The sequence below is a fragment of the Galeopterus variegatus genome, unplaced genomic scaffold, assembly GCF_000696425.1.
Source record: "Galeopterus variegatus unplaced genomic scaffold, G_variegatus-3.0.2 Scaffold2009, whole genome shotgun sequence".
Taxonomy (NCBI): domain Eukaryota; kingdom Metazoa; phylum Chordata; class Mammalia; order Dermoptera; family Cynocephalidae; genus Galeopterus; species Galeopterus variegatus.
Genome location: NW_007728120.1, coordinates 170181 through 186151, shown reverse-complemented (window position 1 = coordinate 186151; position 15971 = coordinate 170181). Strand labels below are relative to the sequence as shown.

Sequence of the window (15971 nt, the reverse complement as noted above, 5' to 3'; positions counted from 1 at the left end):
TTACGGACATTTTACCCCACATCGGTTACTTACCTTCCTGGGGCGGTGGGAGAGCCAGGGGTAGCCTTCCAATGCGATGACCGGCGGAGGCGGGAGCCGACTTGTTAGGCCTGTGGCTGAGGCGGTATGGGGAGGGATATTTGTTCTCCTCCAATGGGACTTAAAGGGCTTCCCTGCTTCCTCCAATAATGTTGCGGCTTGGGGGTGGGATTTAGCAATCCGTCTCCAATAGGCGGGGTTGAGTTAGGGTCGCTCCCCGCCAATAGAGGCGTGGAGAAGGTGAGCGGCTCCCCCTCCCCTCCCAGCCGAGGGGGAAGAGGAGGGAAGTCGGCAGGCGGGGCGCAGTGATTGGCTAAACCGTTGACGGGCAGATAATGCGTCCTGTGGCGGAACCAAGCTGATTCTTCCCTCTGCGGGGCGGGCCGGAGGAGTGGGCGGGATTTCCCGGGTAACAGAGAAGCGGCCGCGGCGGTAGAGGCGGCGGAGACGGTTTCTCCATCTTCCCCCCTCCCCTTCCCCCCTCGGAGTTTCCCTCCCTCCCTCCCTCCCTCCCTCCCAGTCTGGGCACCGGGGTCTGTGGCCGCCTCGTTAGCGGAGAGAAGGCTGCCAGTTCGCTTTGGCGGGCCTGTGCCCCGCGCCGTTCTCGGGGCCTCCCTGCTGAGCCCGAGGCTCACGCCGAGAGGGACACGCAGTGACGAGCGGCCGAAGCAGCTTTGCGGTGAGAGCACGCTGGGCCTGAGTCCGGGCGGCAGCCTGGGTGGCGGGTTTGCCGGACTTGAGGGTGTGTATTTTTAGGGGGGCTGACCTCCTCGGCTTCCCGTAGAGCAGACGCGCGGGAGGTGTGTGGATGTGTGAGGCGGGTGGGGGGGCGGAGCGGGGCTGCTCTCCGTGCGGGAGGGGGAGGAGAGCGTAGTCCCGGTGCGCGCGGAGGAGGCGGGCTCTCGCGCCGCCGCTCAGAGGCGGGGCCGGCGCGCGCGTGCGACTGTGGTGAAAGGGGCGGGGCCGGCCTCGAGCTAAGTGCTACTTGCGGCAGACCACCCCTCCCGTTCTCCCGGGGTGGGCGGGGCCTCGGGCGGGCGGCCGCGTTCCGGCCTGCTGGGGTGGCGGGACCGGTAGGGGGTCTCCCGCGTGTGGCTTCAGGGCGCGGCAGAGAGGGGGCGTGAAGCCTGCGTTCCTCCGCCTGCTTGAGATCCGGTTGGCCGGAGGGGCCGTACAGAGCGGCGATGCCACTCCCCTTTCCACCCTCCCCGCTCCAGGTTTCCGCCTCCTTGGCAGTGAGGCGGTGCTCGGGGAAGCCCGCTGTCCGGTCTGGATGGGAGTCGCGGTGCCTAGTTCTGCCCTGCCCTATGTTTCCGTGGGGTGGGAGGGGCCCCCGCTGACTGGGAGGTGTGGAGGTGTCAGGACTTACTCTTGTGGCTCCGCCATGCCCTCTGCCTAGGGCACGAGGGCCCGGTGCCAAAGCGAGCTGTTGTCCCTGCTTTGCTCCACGCAGCGTGGATGGCACCGTGCAGCTAGGAGGGTGGAAACATGGTCACCGCCACTCTCCTCTCGGTTGTGATTATTGGGGTGAGGTGCTCAAGGTTCTCTCTCAGGAGTGTCTGCAGTCTGTGCTGTGACCATGCTTCCGCGGCTGTGGGGGAGGGGCGGAGAGTCGTCAGAGACCAGAAATGTGGCCGGGGACAACCTTTCTTGGAGTTCCCTTGATGTTCAGTTACCGTGGCTGTACGGGGCGGGGCTTCCTTTGAACCAATGAGGTGGTGGGTAGTTAGCTAGATTTGGCGACTGTTTCGGTACTTTAGGACTTTAAAACCAGTTAGCAACCGAAAGGGGGTGGAAGGTACTGCTGTTCACAAAGCTGAGATTGATAACAGGAAGGTTGGATTTACATTTTAATCTCAAAACTGATCTGTTTATAAAAGATAGCGACTTTAAAATACTCATACTTTGACTAAAGTACTCCGATTTCTTAGACACTTGGGTTTTTGAATGCTTTCATTGTGTAGATGGTTTTGCTATATACGTTTTGCGAAGAAATAAGTTGTAATTTAAGTGACTATAGATGAAAAGTCTTCTTTTTCTGGTTTTATGTAATTCTGTTAGACCATCTAGACCACTTCCTATTTATAATTCTATAAAGCATAATGTTCTTGCCCGTTTTTGTTAGAGTAGGGTGAAGTCATGGTCTAGTGTAGCCTCTCTGTGTGACTTCTATAGCATTGCTCTCCATTCTGTATTAATGTATGCATATCCGCAGTAGATGAGGTTTTTGCTCTGACTTGATACATTATCTGATCTTAGTAAGAGAAACTACTTAAAAGTTTTTGACGTTTTTCATGAGAAAATAAATATGGAATCAATGTTTACTTATGCACTGACGTCTGAATGAGCCTCTGGTTAATTACCTGAAGTTAAATTCTTGATTTGTGCTTTTCTCAGTAGGGGCTGAGAGTTTGGTGCCCTGTGCTACACTCATGTAAAGAGGGTATGTAAATCCCACCTCAGTTAAAGAAGTTGGAACAGCAATAGTAGCATTTTAGTTTGATTAATGATTGATGGCTGTAATAGAATTGGTGTGGAGACAAAAAACCTGAGTATTTTTCCTGATGATATAAACTGGCAAAAAATGGAGAATGATTTACCATTGAGGAAGGTTTGCTTAACACATAGTGGTTTCCCACCATTTTCAGTGCTGTGTACTGGGAAACAGACGACCTAATTCGTGTTCTTAACAAATATGTGGTCTAGTTGGTGCAGGAGGGTCAGAAGTCTCACATAAGCTTTAAGGATTCAAGTAAGAACTTGGTAATGCTGTATTAGGAAAGTTTTCATAAATACGCTCCTGATTATACATTACATTATACGTTACAGTTTTATTCAGAGTTAAATGCCTTAGAAAGATTGGTATTTTGTAATTAAGAAGGTTTTAATAGTTCATCTGAAGAATAAGTTTTTTTTGTTTTTTTTTTTTTTTTCCTTTTTAAGGAAAGTGGTGTGTAGTAATTTGGTAAGAGACCAGCAAAGCACAGGTCTGCTTACATCTTCATTGCAGACAGATAAGATACTGGAGAACTGCACAGGGCAGATGTTAATACCTGGGAATTTTAGTTTGAGTTAAAAGGTTATGTCCATGGCATTCGGTAATCTAGCACAGTGCCTTTCAAAGTTTTGTCACTCTTCTGGTCATTTCCACCAGCCAAGAGTTTGTTAAGCTTTACTTTTTTTTTATAGGGTCTTATAAAAATGATAGTATATACTTTTTCAAACTACATCCTCTTTCTCCCCCTTGAATAATAGGTATTTCAAAAAGTTAATGGAAAGATTCACATTATCTTTCCTTTTTTGTTTTGTTTTGGGTTTTTTTGGTGACCTGCTGGTAAGGTCATATTATCTTTCTTTTTTTTCTTTTTTTTTTTTTTTTTCTTTTTGTCTTTTTTCGTGACCGGCAACGGATCGCAACCCTCAGTGTTGCGCCCGTACCGGACCGGGACCGGCTACGGGATCGCAACCCTCAGTGTTGCTCCCACACCTCGCTCAGCCAGTGAGTGGCCGGTCTGTATGTGGGATCCGAACCCTCGGCGGGAGCGCCGCTGCGCTTCCCAAGCGGCGCACTGTAGCAGTGCGCCACCGGGCCGGCCCATATTATCTTTCAATTTATTTTTCCACGAACTTTTTGAGGTACCCTCATAATAGTAAGAGCTTACATTTATTAAGCCCTTACTATGTTCCAGGTACTGTGTTAAGCACTGTACATTAACCTGTTTAATCTTCATGACAACACTCTGTGGTGGGTAGTATGAAAAACATGTTTTAAAGATGAGGAAACAGTGGCACAGAGAGGTTAGACATATGGTAAATGGCTAAGCTAGGATCTGAACCCAGGCAGTCTCTTAACCCTACACTTTAGCTGCCTCCAGTCTAAGGATAGTGAACAAAGGAGTAGTAGTGCATTTTTTTTTAATTGTGGTAAAATATATAACACAAAATTTACCATTTTAACCATTTTTTAATTTGTCTAATTTTAACCATTTTCAAGTGTACAGTTAAGTAGCATTAAGTACATTCCCATTGTACAACCACCACCACCATCCACCCATCCATCTTTGGAACTTTTTCATCTTCCCAAACTGAAATACTTTACCTATTAAACAATAACTATCCCTTTCCACCTCCTCCCAGCCCTGGCAACCACCATTCTACTCTCTGTCTATGGATTTGACTACTCTAGGTACCTTACTTACGTAAACGGAATCATGCAATATTTGTCCTTTTGTGACTGGCTTATTTCACTTAGCATAATGTCTTCCAAGTTCGTCCATGTGGTAGCATGTGTCAGACTTTCCTTCCATTCTAAGGCTGAATAGTATTCTGTTGTATATGTATATACCATGTTTTGTTTATCTGCTCATCTTTTTTAAAAAAAATATTTATTTTTGAATATGTGGTGCATGCAATTATATAATATAAAATTTAAAATGTACAACAGATGTTTTGATGTTTTTGTTAGTGTGCAGGATCATTTCACTTTTGGCTATTTGAATTTGTCAATTTGTTCTTTTAAAAACTTAAACATAGAATTACCATATGATCCAGTAATTCCACTTCTGGGTATATACCCAAAAGAATTGAAAGCAGGGACTTGAACAGATATTTGTATACCAATGGTCACAGTAGTGTTATTCACAATAGTCAAAAGGTAGAAAAAAAAGAAATGTCCATCAACAGATGAGCAGATAGAACAGGAGGAATTGATAAAGGGACACAAAAATCATCTATATTGTATACTGATAAAAAAAATTTATATATATATATATATATATATATATATATATATATATAAATTTTTTTTATCAGTATACAATATAGATGATTTTTGTGTCCCTTTATCAATTCCTCCTGTTCTATCTGCTCATCTGTTGATGGACATTTCTTTTTTTTCTACCTTTTGACTATTGTGAATAACACTACTGTGACCATTGGTATACAAATATCTGTTCAAGTCCCTGCTTTCAATTCTTTTGGGTATATACCCAGAAGTGGAATTACTGGATCATATGGTAATTCTATGTTTAAGTTTTTTTTAAGGAACCATCAGTTTGCTTTTGAAAGCAGCGTTGAGGGAATAGATTGGGACTCAGATTCTAAAGGTGAATTGAGTTAACACCCATTTATTGACCACCCACTTAAGTAACTCTGGGCTGACACAGGACGAGTCTTTGTCCCAGTAAGTTAACATTTCTTTATAAGGAGGGGCGAGTATACACATGATGATTTTACTGCACACAGTGAGGGTTGGGTGCCATGAGAGTCAAATACAGAGTGCTGTAAGGAACTTAGAGAAGGGAGAGTCCACATTTGGGGTGGAGGAAGAGTGGTAACAGGAGGTAGAAGTCTGAAATCATAGATCCAGTTGAAATGAGTTGTTAAATGTCACTCAAAGTCTCCCCAGAGAGCACTTTGGAATCTTAGAACGGGGTAGTATCATGTTGAAATAAGTCTCTCTTCCAGAGTTTGTTCTCTTCATTTTGTAGGCCTGATCCCTTCTACACTATTTTAGAAGGTATTTAAGAACCATAATTAAGAAATAATGGACTTGGGATATGTATTAGTCTGCTTCTGTTGCTTATAATAGAATACTTGAAACTGGGTACAGTTCAGAGGCTGGGAAGTCCACAGTCCAGCAGGTACATCTGGTGAGGACTTTCTTGGTATGGCTCTCTAGTGAGGTGGGACGGCTGAGCAAGAGAGAGCTAACCTCACTTGCTCTCCTTATAAAGCCTTCAGAATCATGCCCATTAAACCATCAATTTACTACATGAATGGATCAATCCATTCCCTAGGGCATGGTCCTCACAATCTAATCACCTCTTGAAGGCCCCACCTTTCAGTAACCATAATAGTATTTCCCACCCTCTTAATACTGTACAGTGGGGGTTAATACATGAACATTTGGGGACACAGTTCAACCCATAGCAGCATATATGTCAAACTCAAGATATATCATTAATATGGTCAACTCTTTTTTTCCTGATACTTTTGTTCCTTCATGTGCCTTCCTTTTTCTGCTACTTCATAAGGTTAGTAGAGTGCTGGCCGGTTAGCTCACTTGGGAGAACATGGTGCTGGTAACATCATGGTCATGGGTTCAGATCCCTGTACTGGCTAGCTGCCGGGGGGGAAAAAAAGTTAGTAGAAGTAATATTTTAGGATATTTACCTTTTGTTACAGTTTAAGTACATAATTCTGAATATTTGGTTTTTGTTGAGGTAAAAGTTAAATAATGTTGTAACCCATCTATCAGCATACTGAGTAGTTTGTGAATCAGAGTTTTGCCATTATTATATTATATTCTTCCCAAATATTTCAGGGAATTTTATTTTCCTGACATTTTTCTTTTTAAATATGAATTCAGATTGTCTTGCGACAGTTATCTAATTGTCTTTTTTAAACACATTTAAAAAAACAAACTTCGACTTCCTTTATTTGTGTAAATTTCTCTTTGGGTCTTTTTCTTCAGAAGACTCACTGGTGGGATTTGTTATCATTCTGTTACAACCAAATACATAGAGATTTTTGTCCTTGTGCATTTGTAGGGCAACTGTCTGATATTGGATTTCTTTTTTTTTTTTCCCCTTTTGGTAGCTGGCTTGGGGACTTGAACCTTTGACCTTGGTGTTACAGCACTGTACTCTAACCAGCTGAGCTAACTGGCCAGCCCCAAATATTGGCTTTCTTTTCAGAGAGAGATAAGCTAGTGGCTCACAATCCATCTAGATAAGGATTTAATTTTCTTGATCACCTTATTGCTCAGCACAGTGCTGGCACACAGTAAGTGATAAATAAATTGTTTATAAACTGAATTCTAATGGCATTTAAAATTTTTCTAACTAGATGCTAGTTACATTTAGTTGCAGTTGGCTTCAAAGGTAGTTAGGCATTTATTGGTAGTAATTCTTAACTGATAACCTTTTCTTTGCCCTTTTTGCTTTTGTACTCCCCACTCCTTTCTGTCTTGTGTGCCTCCATGTTACTTGTGTTTACCAGCAATCATGACAGTGGACCCTTTCTCTGTCCTGTTGGTATCCTCCAGGGCTAGGCTTGCTGACTTAGGAGCTGTTGAAGGATATACAGGTCCACAATACCTTATGTGCAGTTCTGAAATGCAAGAGTTGTTTGTTTGCATGATAAGTTTGGCTCCATAACTACTTTAGGGGTACAACCTAATCTAGGCTGTCCCACTTGGTGCAGAAATGTAAATGTACTTGCTTATGGGGAGCTACCCCAGCTCTGGCTGAGAGGGGATATGATGTACCAATATATGTACTATGTTACCTTTCTAAAATCCAAACAATGCTGACAACTCTCAAGTTCCTGTCTTTAACTGGAATCTCTCCCTGTACTATAGACTAATATATCTGGTGGCCCATGTAATACGTAACTCCTCTTAGATAGTTAATAGGCATCCTTGACTCTTTTCTTTCTTTTTCATGTGTGGTCCATCAGCAAATCTTATTTGCTGTATATTCAAAATGCTATCCAGAATTTAACCACTTACTACCCCCACTCCACCAGTCAGTGCCAGCAGCATGTGTAGCTTGGATTCTGTTTTCTTTGTTATTAAATACCTCTCTAGTCTGTTCTCAAAACTGCAAATCAAGTGATTCTTTTAAAACCTAAATCAGACCATGTCACTTCTCTGCTTAAAACCATCCAATGGCTTCCCATTTCAGTCTGAGTCCTTATTATGATTTACAAGAACAGACCTGTTGTACCTACCCCATTACCTCTCTGACTACATTTCCTACTAGTCTCTCTTTCCTTCCTTCTCCAGCTACACAGCCTTCTTGCTGTTCTTGGAAAATATTAAGCACATGTGAGCTTTAGGGTCTTTGCATTCATTGTCTCCTCTGGCTGTCCCCTCTGCCTAGAATGTTTCCTGCCCTGATTTCCACATGGCTCGCTCCTTTACCTCCTTTACTCAAAAGTTACCTTCTTGGTGAAATATTCTTTGGCCATTTTTTGTGTGTGTGTGACCGGTAAGGGGATCGCAACCCTTGGCTTGGTGTCGCCCTCACTGCGCTCAGCCAGTGAGTGCACCAGCCATCCCTATATAGGATCCGAACCGGTGGAGGGAGCACTCGCACCCAAGTGCCGCACTCTCCCGAGTGTGCCCCGGGGCCAGCCCGGCCATTTTCTAAAATTTAAAAACTTTCCTGCTTATTCTTCTTAGCACTTGTTACTGTCTAATATTCTAAACACTTTGTTTATCGTCTGTTTCTCCCACTAAAATGTAAGCTTTAGGGAAGGGATTTTTGCTTAGTTTACAGCTTTGCCTCTAGTTCTTAGAACACCTGGCACATAGTATATGCTCATTAAATGTTGGAGGGTGCATGCATGAATGAATGGTCTAGTTTTCATCACAGACAAGGGAGAATGCTCACCATAGTAGAGGATACATAGATGGTTAGATGTGTGTGTCCATGTTTGTGTGGGAGCAGAAGTATAGCTAATTGACACATCTAACTGTCCTCTTAAGAACCATATCAAGGCCTATTCTTTGTAATGCCTTCTTTATAGCTATAGCCAGCATATCTCCTGTTATGCTTAGGCTGTTGTTTTGTACTATTCTCAGTTAATTTATAGAAACTTTGTCACCTTGATGAAATATTAATGGCCTTGAGAATAGGCTGATTTCCTTCTTTTATATTCCCCTACTATTAGTACTTAAAATTATTTTAACTTTTCATTTTAAAATGGTTTTAGACTTCAGAAAAAGTTGCTTAAAAAATACAAAGAATTGCAATATAACCGTCACTCAGCTTTCCCAAGTTTATCTTGTGATGATGATCTAAATCCAGAAAATTAACATCGATAACAATTATTAATACCTTTTGAATTGAACTAAATAGTTTCCTGTTCATTTTTTACTTACAACAATAGGAATTGTCTGTGTAACATCAATTGAATCCAATTTTGGTTTTTTAGTTGTGTGTGTGTGTGTGGTTTTTTTGTTTTTTTCCCCCTCTTTTGGCAGCTGGCCAGCACAGGGATCCAAACCCTTGACCTTGGTGTTACAACACCCTGCGTTCTAGCCAGCTGAGTTAACTGGCCAGCCCTTAGTTTCTTTTTGAGCAGTACTAACTGCTTGTAAAGATCTACATTTCATGATTTTTATTCTTTATTGGAAGCCTTAAAAAGAAAATCCCCTTCTCCCCCTTTTTTTAAGGAATAAGCTGTTTAGCTATTACCATTTGTACATCTAAGCTATGTTAGTGGGTCATAGTGATCTTATTTTTCCTGTACCTTGACACATTTTGGAATTATTTTATCATCACTTATCAGTTATTCCCAAATATGCTAAAAAGGACTAAAATAATAGGAAAATGGGAGAATGATGGAATTGCCTAGAAGGATGATACAGTAATGAAATAAATCATCACTATTACACTTCAGTTTTCTTATTGCTTTGCCCAGAGCATTATAGCATCTTTCAACAAATTGGGAGACACCACTCCCACTGCATTAGAAGAATGTAGGAAACTGAGTTCAAGGGAGGCATGGGTATTAGATTGTGTGGTGTCTTTTTTTTTTTTTTTTTTATAAAAGATGACCGGTAAGGGGATCTTAACCCTTGGCTTGGTGTTGTCAGCACCATGCTCACCCAGTGAGCTAAACGGCCATCCCTATATGGGATCCAAACCCATGGCCCCGGTGTTATCAGCACCACACTCTCCCGAGTGAGCCACGGGCCGGCCCGTGTGGTGTCTTTTGAGAAAAATGAGTCGTTGATTTTGCTAAGCTGTAATTCTAAGCAATATAAGAAACCTAAATAGAGTGCCTCATTTATTCTGGAATAGATTCTATTCCTTAGCAGGTTTAAATTCAGAGGTGGATATTTGGACAGGTTTTGAAATAGACTTATTGTGGGCATTTACACTGGGTTGGAATTACATTCACTTATTACTTTGATAAAAGTTACTTTGCTTTTGAAGAGAAATTTTCCATTTTTTCAAGAGTATTCATTTACATAAATTGACCATGACACTTTTTATGTGATTTTTATGTGATGTCGTTTGCCAATAATAGATAATAACTTCAGGAGATATTCTAAAAAATTATATAAAGGAATTTAAAAGTTGTCTAATTCAGGATTATATCAATATAAAATTAAGAGGTGCCACAGGATCAGCCATAAATTAAATGCATTTAAAAAAGAATGAAGGGCCGAGTCCGTGGCGCACTCGGGAGAGTGTGGCGCTGGGAGCACGGCAGCGCTCCCGCCACGGATTCGGATCCTATATGGGGATGACCGGTGCGCTCGCAGCGCTCACTGGCTGAGCGTGGTGCGGCCAGTCTCAAAAAAGGACAAAAAAAAAAAAAAAGAATGAAGTATTATACTTTAGTTGTTTTGAAAGCTTCTGGAACAGGGCAGTGTTTGTTCTGCATACACTATTAGTTTGAGCTTATCTATCCTAAAATAATTCGATGTCTCCTTTTAAGCCAGTTATTTGTGAAATTTAATCTAAGTGAAAATGTGAGATTTTTTTTTTTTTTAAAGATTACTGGTAAGGGGATCTTAACCCTTGGCTTGGTGTTGTCAGTACCACGCTCTCCCAAGTGAGCTAACCGGCCATCCCTATATAGGGATCTGAACCCGTGGCCTTGGTGTTATCAGCACCACACTTTCCCAAATGAGCCGTGGGCTGGCCCTAAAAAGATAAGATTTTTTTTAAAGTTGGATTTTCCATTTGGATTTTAATAGTCATGGAGAAATGTCTGGATTTCTAGGAGGCTGACTATTGTTATTAAAGACTTTTGAGGTTGTAGAACTGAAAAATTGGTCTTTATTTTTCTTGTTCTGATGGGATTAGTTTTTTACCTCGGCCTAGCATTTGTATGAAATGTGTCAAATTCGGTCTCCAGTTGTTCCAGTCTTCTCCAGGAGTTCCTTGCAATGAAAGAATCACCCTGTTCTCATTGCTTTATTTGGGAATTATGATTCCTTTGCATGATTTGGAGCTATTTCCTGCTTTTTATTATAAAACATGGCCAGGTGACTTTTTAGTGTTCTCCTGTCGTCCACTTTAGTCTTCTCCCCCTAGTTTCTATCCCTCAGAGTGCTTTTTTTTTTCTTTTTTCTTTTTATAATTCTGTCTTTATTGGCTAGAGTTCTGATAACACTGTAAGATCCAAACCTGAAACAGTCAGAGACCATATTTGCAGATGAAAATCATGTCAGCTGAAGCAGGGTTTGAAAAATACCTTTGTGTCTGACTTTTTGCTCCATCATTTGGCATCCAAATACTTTATAGTCTGGGATTACACTGTACCTCTGTGCAAATGGGATTTTATAGTTTGTCCAATGTTTCTACTCTGGATTGGTTATATATTCCAAGGAGAAAGTCTAGCCGCTTGCTCCTTTAGTCACGTATGTGACCTTGAACAAGTCACTTAATTTCTCTGAATATCAGTTTCTCTCAACATAGGAGGGTTCTGCGTCTGCATCTACCCATCTGAAAGGATTATTGTGAGGAGCACATCGACTGATAGCAGTCATTTATGGAAGACTTGGTTGTTGTGGGGCAGGAAATCTCCTGTTCATTGCTGGAGCACTAACACTAAACACAGGGCCTGGCATGTGGTAAAAACACTTGGGAATTATTTGTAGCATGAATGAATTGGCAAAGATTGTAAATAGCTGTTTATTGCCTGTAAGTCTAAAGTTACTGTAATATTTCATTTCATGCGGTATACGTCCTAATTCGTTTCTAGTTTTCAAGATGTAACTGAACCCTTGTCTTCACAGAGTGTACCCCTATGTACACTCCTTTCCAAGTTTATAGTACTTATTTGTCCCACCTATGAACTGGTTTGTATTGTTAGCCTTTCCTCCCAATATTTTAGGAAAGTTTTTAATATACAGCAAACTTGATAAAATTATATATTGAACACCTCTACACACTACCTAGATTATACCATTACCGTTTTTGTACTACTACTTTTCTTATACATTTGTCCATCTGTCCATCCCTCCATCCATGAATCTAAACTAAACTTTTTTTTTTTTATTAGTTTCTTGATGTATTTCAAAGTAAATTGCAGGCATTAGTACACTTTTGCTTAAGCACTTAAGCACATATCTCATTATCTGGAATTCATTATTTATAGCATTTTTCTTCTGATGCAAAATTTCCATGCCATGAAATGCACAAATCTTGAGTACATTGTGTGCATACATCCATGAGATCAAACTATATTCTGTAGCTTGCTCTTTTCGCTTGCTGTCTTGGATTTCTTACCTCTTATACATGTATAGTGATCTTTCAAATTGCTACATGGTTTTCAGTAATATGGATGTAACAAGTTCAGTTAGCTATTGATAGACATTTAGATTTTCATCTGTGCTGCAATAAATATACTTGGCAGATGTGTAGGATAGAGACCTACAAGTGAAATCCCTAGGTTAAAAGGTATGCACATTTAAAATTTTAATAGATGCCTACAAGTTGCCAACCAAATAGGCTATACCAATGAAATCTTCCGCCAACAGTATTTCCCTATACCCTCACCCACACTATCATCATTTTCTTTTAATTTGATTACTAGTGAGGCTGTGTATGGTTTTCCAAGCTAATTTTTAAGCTTTTAGTGGGTAAAGGGCTGATATCATCTACCACCTTCATATCTGCTCACTGAACATTTGCTAATTGAATGAATGAATCATGCTAAAGCATTCCTGCTTTATTAGGGTGAGGCTAAAGAAAGGATAAATTAGCTAAGTATGTGAGAGGTTAAAGAAAGCTGAAGTGGCTCAATGCATGTGTGCCTTAAATAAGTAAAGAAGGGACTCTGCCTTCATTTCTTCTCTTCTGTGAGAGAGAGGAGGCCAGACTTTGGAGGCAGATTTCATGGATTCATGCCTCAGTTTTGCCTCTTACTGGCGGTGCAAACTTGGACAGTTTACGTAATCTTTGTGTTTCAGTTTCCTTACTTATAAAATAGAGAATAGTAGCACCTTGGTTATAGAGTTGTTGTGAGGGTTTAATTAATATTTGTTAAGTTGTGTAGAATGGTGCTTGGCACTCAATATATGTTAGCTATTGCTGTTATTTTTTTCCCTTCTGCAAGAAAAGTATTTGAGTGTCTGTAATGCATTAGGCCTGTAAGGAATGCAGGTTGAAAAGGATCTTCCCGGGCCGGCCCGGTGGCGCACTGCTACAGTGTGCCGCTTGGGAGCGTGGAGGCGCTCCCGCCAAGGGTTCGGATCCCACATACAGACCAGCCGCTCACTGGCTGAGCGAGGTGCGGGAGCAACACCGAGGGTTGCGATCCCGTTGCCGGTCCCGGTCCGGTACGGGCGCGACACTGAGGGTTGCGATCCGTTGCCGGTCATGAAAAAAAAAAAAAAAAAAAAGGAAAAGGATCTTCCCTATACCGGTCAGCTGCAAAAAAACCCAAGAACAAAACAAAACAAAACTTCAGAAAATTACCCTACCTTGAAGAAGCTTATAGACTCAAGGCTGTTTAGGGGAGTGGTAAGACATTTCGCAGGGCTAGATGACAGGGTGGGGACTGCAAGGAGATAACTGGTGAGTTAAGTTCCTCCCCCAGTCATTAAGGAAGGGTTTTGTAGGCTAAACTAAGGAATTTGGATTATATCTGAAGTGATGGGAAGCCAGTGACAGATTTGCAGCTGCACTGTATTTGTATTTGAGGCAGATCATTTTGGAAGGAATGTAAAGACTAGATAGACTGGAGGGGGAGAGATGCTGAGAGTATTAGGGAGAGATGCTGAGAGGGAGGGGGAGAGATGCTGAGAGTATTAGCAACAGTTGAGGTGAGGGATGGTGAGGACCTGGAGTAAGGGAGTGACTGTGACTAGAGAGGACGACTAATTTGAAAAACAATTAGGAAATCAAATTATGGGTGATGATTGTTAAAGGAATGAAGTGTGGTTCAGAGAAAGGTCAGACCCTGGGCAGCCTCTTTAGTGTGGTAGAGGCAATCTGGAAAGCAGACTCTGGAGGTGAATGAAGTTAAATACTCTGTGTAAATCACACTCACTTTATAAATGGAACGATATTCTAATAGCAATAAGATATAGGGCATGATCTCAAAATAAAGCACAAGGATAGTACTTTATTACTTAATCTGTGAAAAACTCACTACAATCCTTTTTCCCTTCTTCCTTCCTCTTTCTCTCCCTATAGACTGGTCCATAGACTAGCATTTGGGAATCACTAATGTAGTCTAATCCCCTCCTTTTGCAGATACGAAAACAGGATCAAAGTTACAAAGCTTCCATGTCAGAGTTTGGACTAGGATCCAGTTCTTGACAGTTACCTCAGTGTTTTTTCCAAAGTCTTATGCTGTACTCTTCAGATATGAATTTGGTTTACCATTTGTAAAGTACTTGGTTTTGGTTACAGAGATTAATCTTAGATGAGTTAAGGAACTAGGTTTCAAACCAACAGAACACAAGAGCAAACTATGGTTTAGGTCATGGATATACATAAAAGTAACAGCCAAGAAGTCTTTTAAGACTTTTTCGCCATCCATTTATTAGACCCAGTTCCTCATCCCAAAATAGATTGAAGTATAGTGTTCATGGGCAGTTGACCAGTGGCTCTTCAAGTATCAAGTCATAGTCACAGTCACTCCCTTACTCCAGGTCCTCACCATCCCTCACCTCAACTGTTGCTAATACTCTCAGCATCTCTCCCTCTTTAGTCTATCTAGTCTTTACATTCCTTTCAAAATGATCTGCCTCAAATACAAATAGAATCCAGCTGCAAATCTGTCACAGGCTTCCCATCACTTCATGTGTAAATCTATATTTCCAATCCCTTAGTGTGTCTGAAAAAATGTGAAATATTAAGCTAAATATGTTACTTCCTACTAGAAAACCCTAGGAAAATGTAACCAGTTAAGACATTTTAGGGCTGGCTGGTTGCTCAGTTGGTTAGAGTTCGGTGTTATAACACCGAGGTCAAGGGTTTGGATCCTGTTACTGGCCAGCTGCCAAAAGAAAAAAGAAAAAAAATGGCCAGCTTGCAAATTAAGCAATTGTACTGCTGTGTCAGGGTCCAACTTAGGTTTGTGAGGTGTGAGAGAAACCTGAGATATTATTTCAAGGCTGAGGGTTAGAGTGACAGGTAGGTTGAGGACGATGGTGACAACAGAGAAGAGGTGAAGCAGCCTTGTGGAATCCTTGTGAAGACTGCTTCCTCTTCAGGGCTTGTGAGCTCCCAGGGAATGAAGAAAAGAGGTATGGGTAGATTTAGAAATTAGGTAAAGGCTTTTTTTTTTTTTTTTCCATTTACAAAAAGAGCCATACTTCACATGAGGGGGTGGCTTGCTACATCTCCCACTACTACTGTAATTTTTATCTTTTTGCTGCAGGAATGGTGTCTTGTTTAAGAGATTTTTTGTGACTGGGAAAGTGGCGAGGGTTGGCCCCATTTTGTCTTTGGATGGCTAGAGCATTCTTTCTTACCAGTGGTGTGTTATGCTTATGTTAGTGATACTGATGTTGGAAAAGCTCTGAAAAGACCAAAGTGGATTCCTGAGCAAAGTGTTAAGACTTTCTGTGTCCTGCAGGAAGGAGCGTGTTCCCTCCAGAGTTATTACGCTGAGGGAATCTCCTCTTATATTAAAGAATGTTAGAAAGAGCCAGGAAAAAACTGAGAAGTGAGCTGTTCCAACTTTCTTATTTTATAGTTGGAGAAACTGAAACTCATATGGAACCAAGGAACTTTTTGAAACGTGTATAGATTCTTAAATTGGCAAGTCTAGAACTTTTGACTTCTTATTCTTGCTTGGCCCAGTGCTCTTTCCATGATTTCATTTAATTGTTGAAACAATTGATATATTAAAGATTAGATAAAAATAATAATAATGAAAATAAAAACAAAAAATTAAATCACAATTGTACTAGGTTTTTTTTTTTTTTTTTTCCTTTTTGTCTTTTTTCG

The 15971-nt window shown here is 41.3% G+C and overlaps 1 protein-coding gene across 1 annotated transcript in view; it reads left to right on the top strand.

Annotated features, from left to right (window-relative positions):
- Positions 1-443: 443 nt before the first annotated feature.
- Positions 444-15971, top strand: part of SIN3A (SIN3 transcription regulator family member A) — a 38259-nt gene continuing 22731 nt past the window's right edge. The window contains exon 1 of the mRNA XM_008580057.1: positions 444-718. The gene's annotated coding sequence lies outside the window, so the exon portion shown is untranslated. The remainder of the gene's footprint in view (positions 719-15971) is intronic.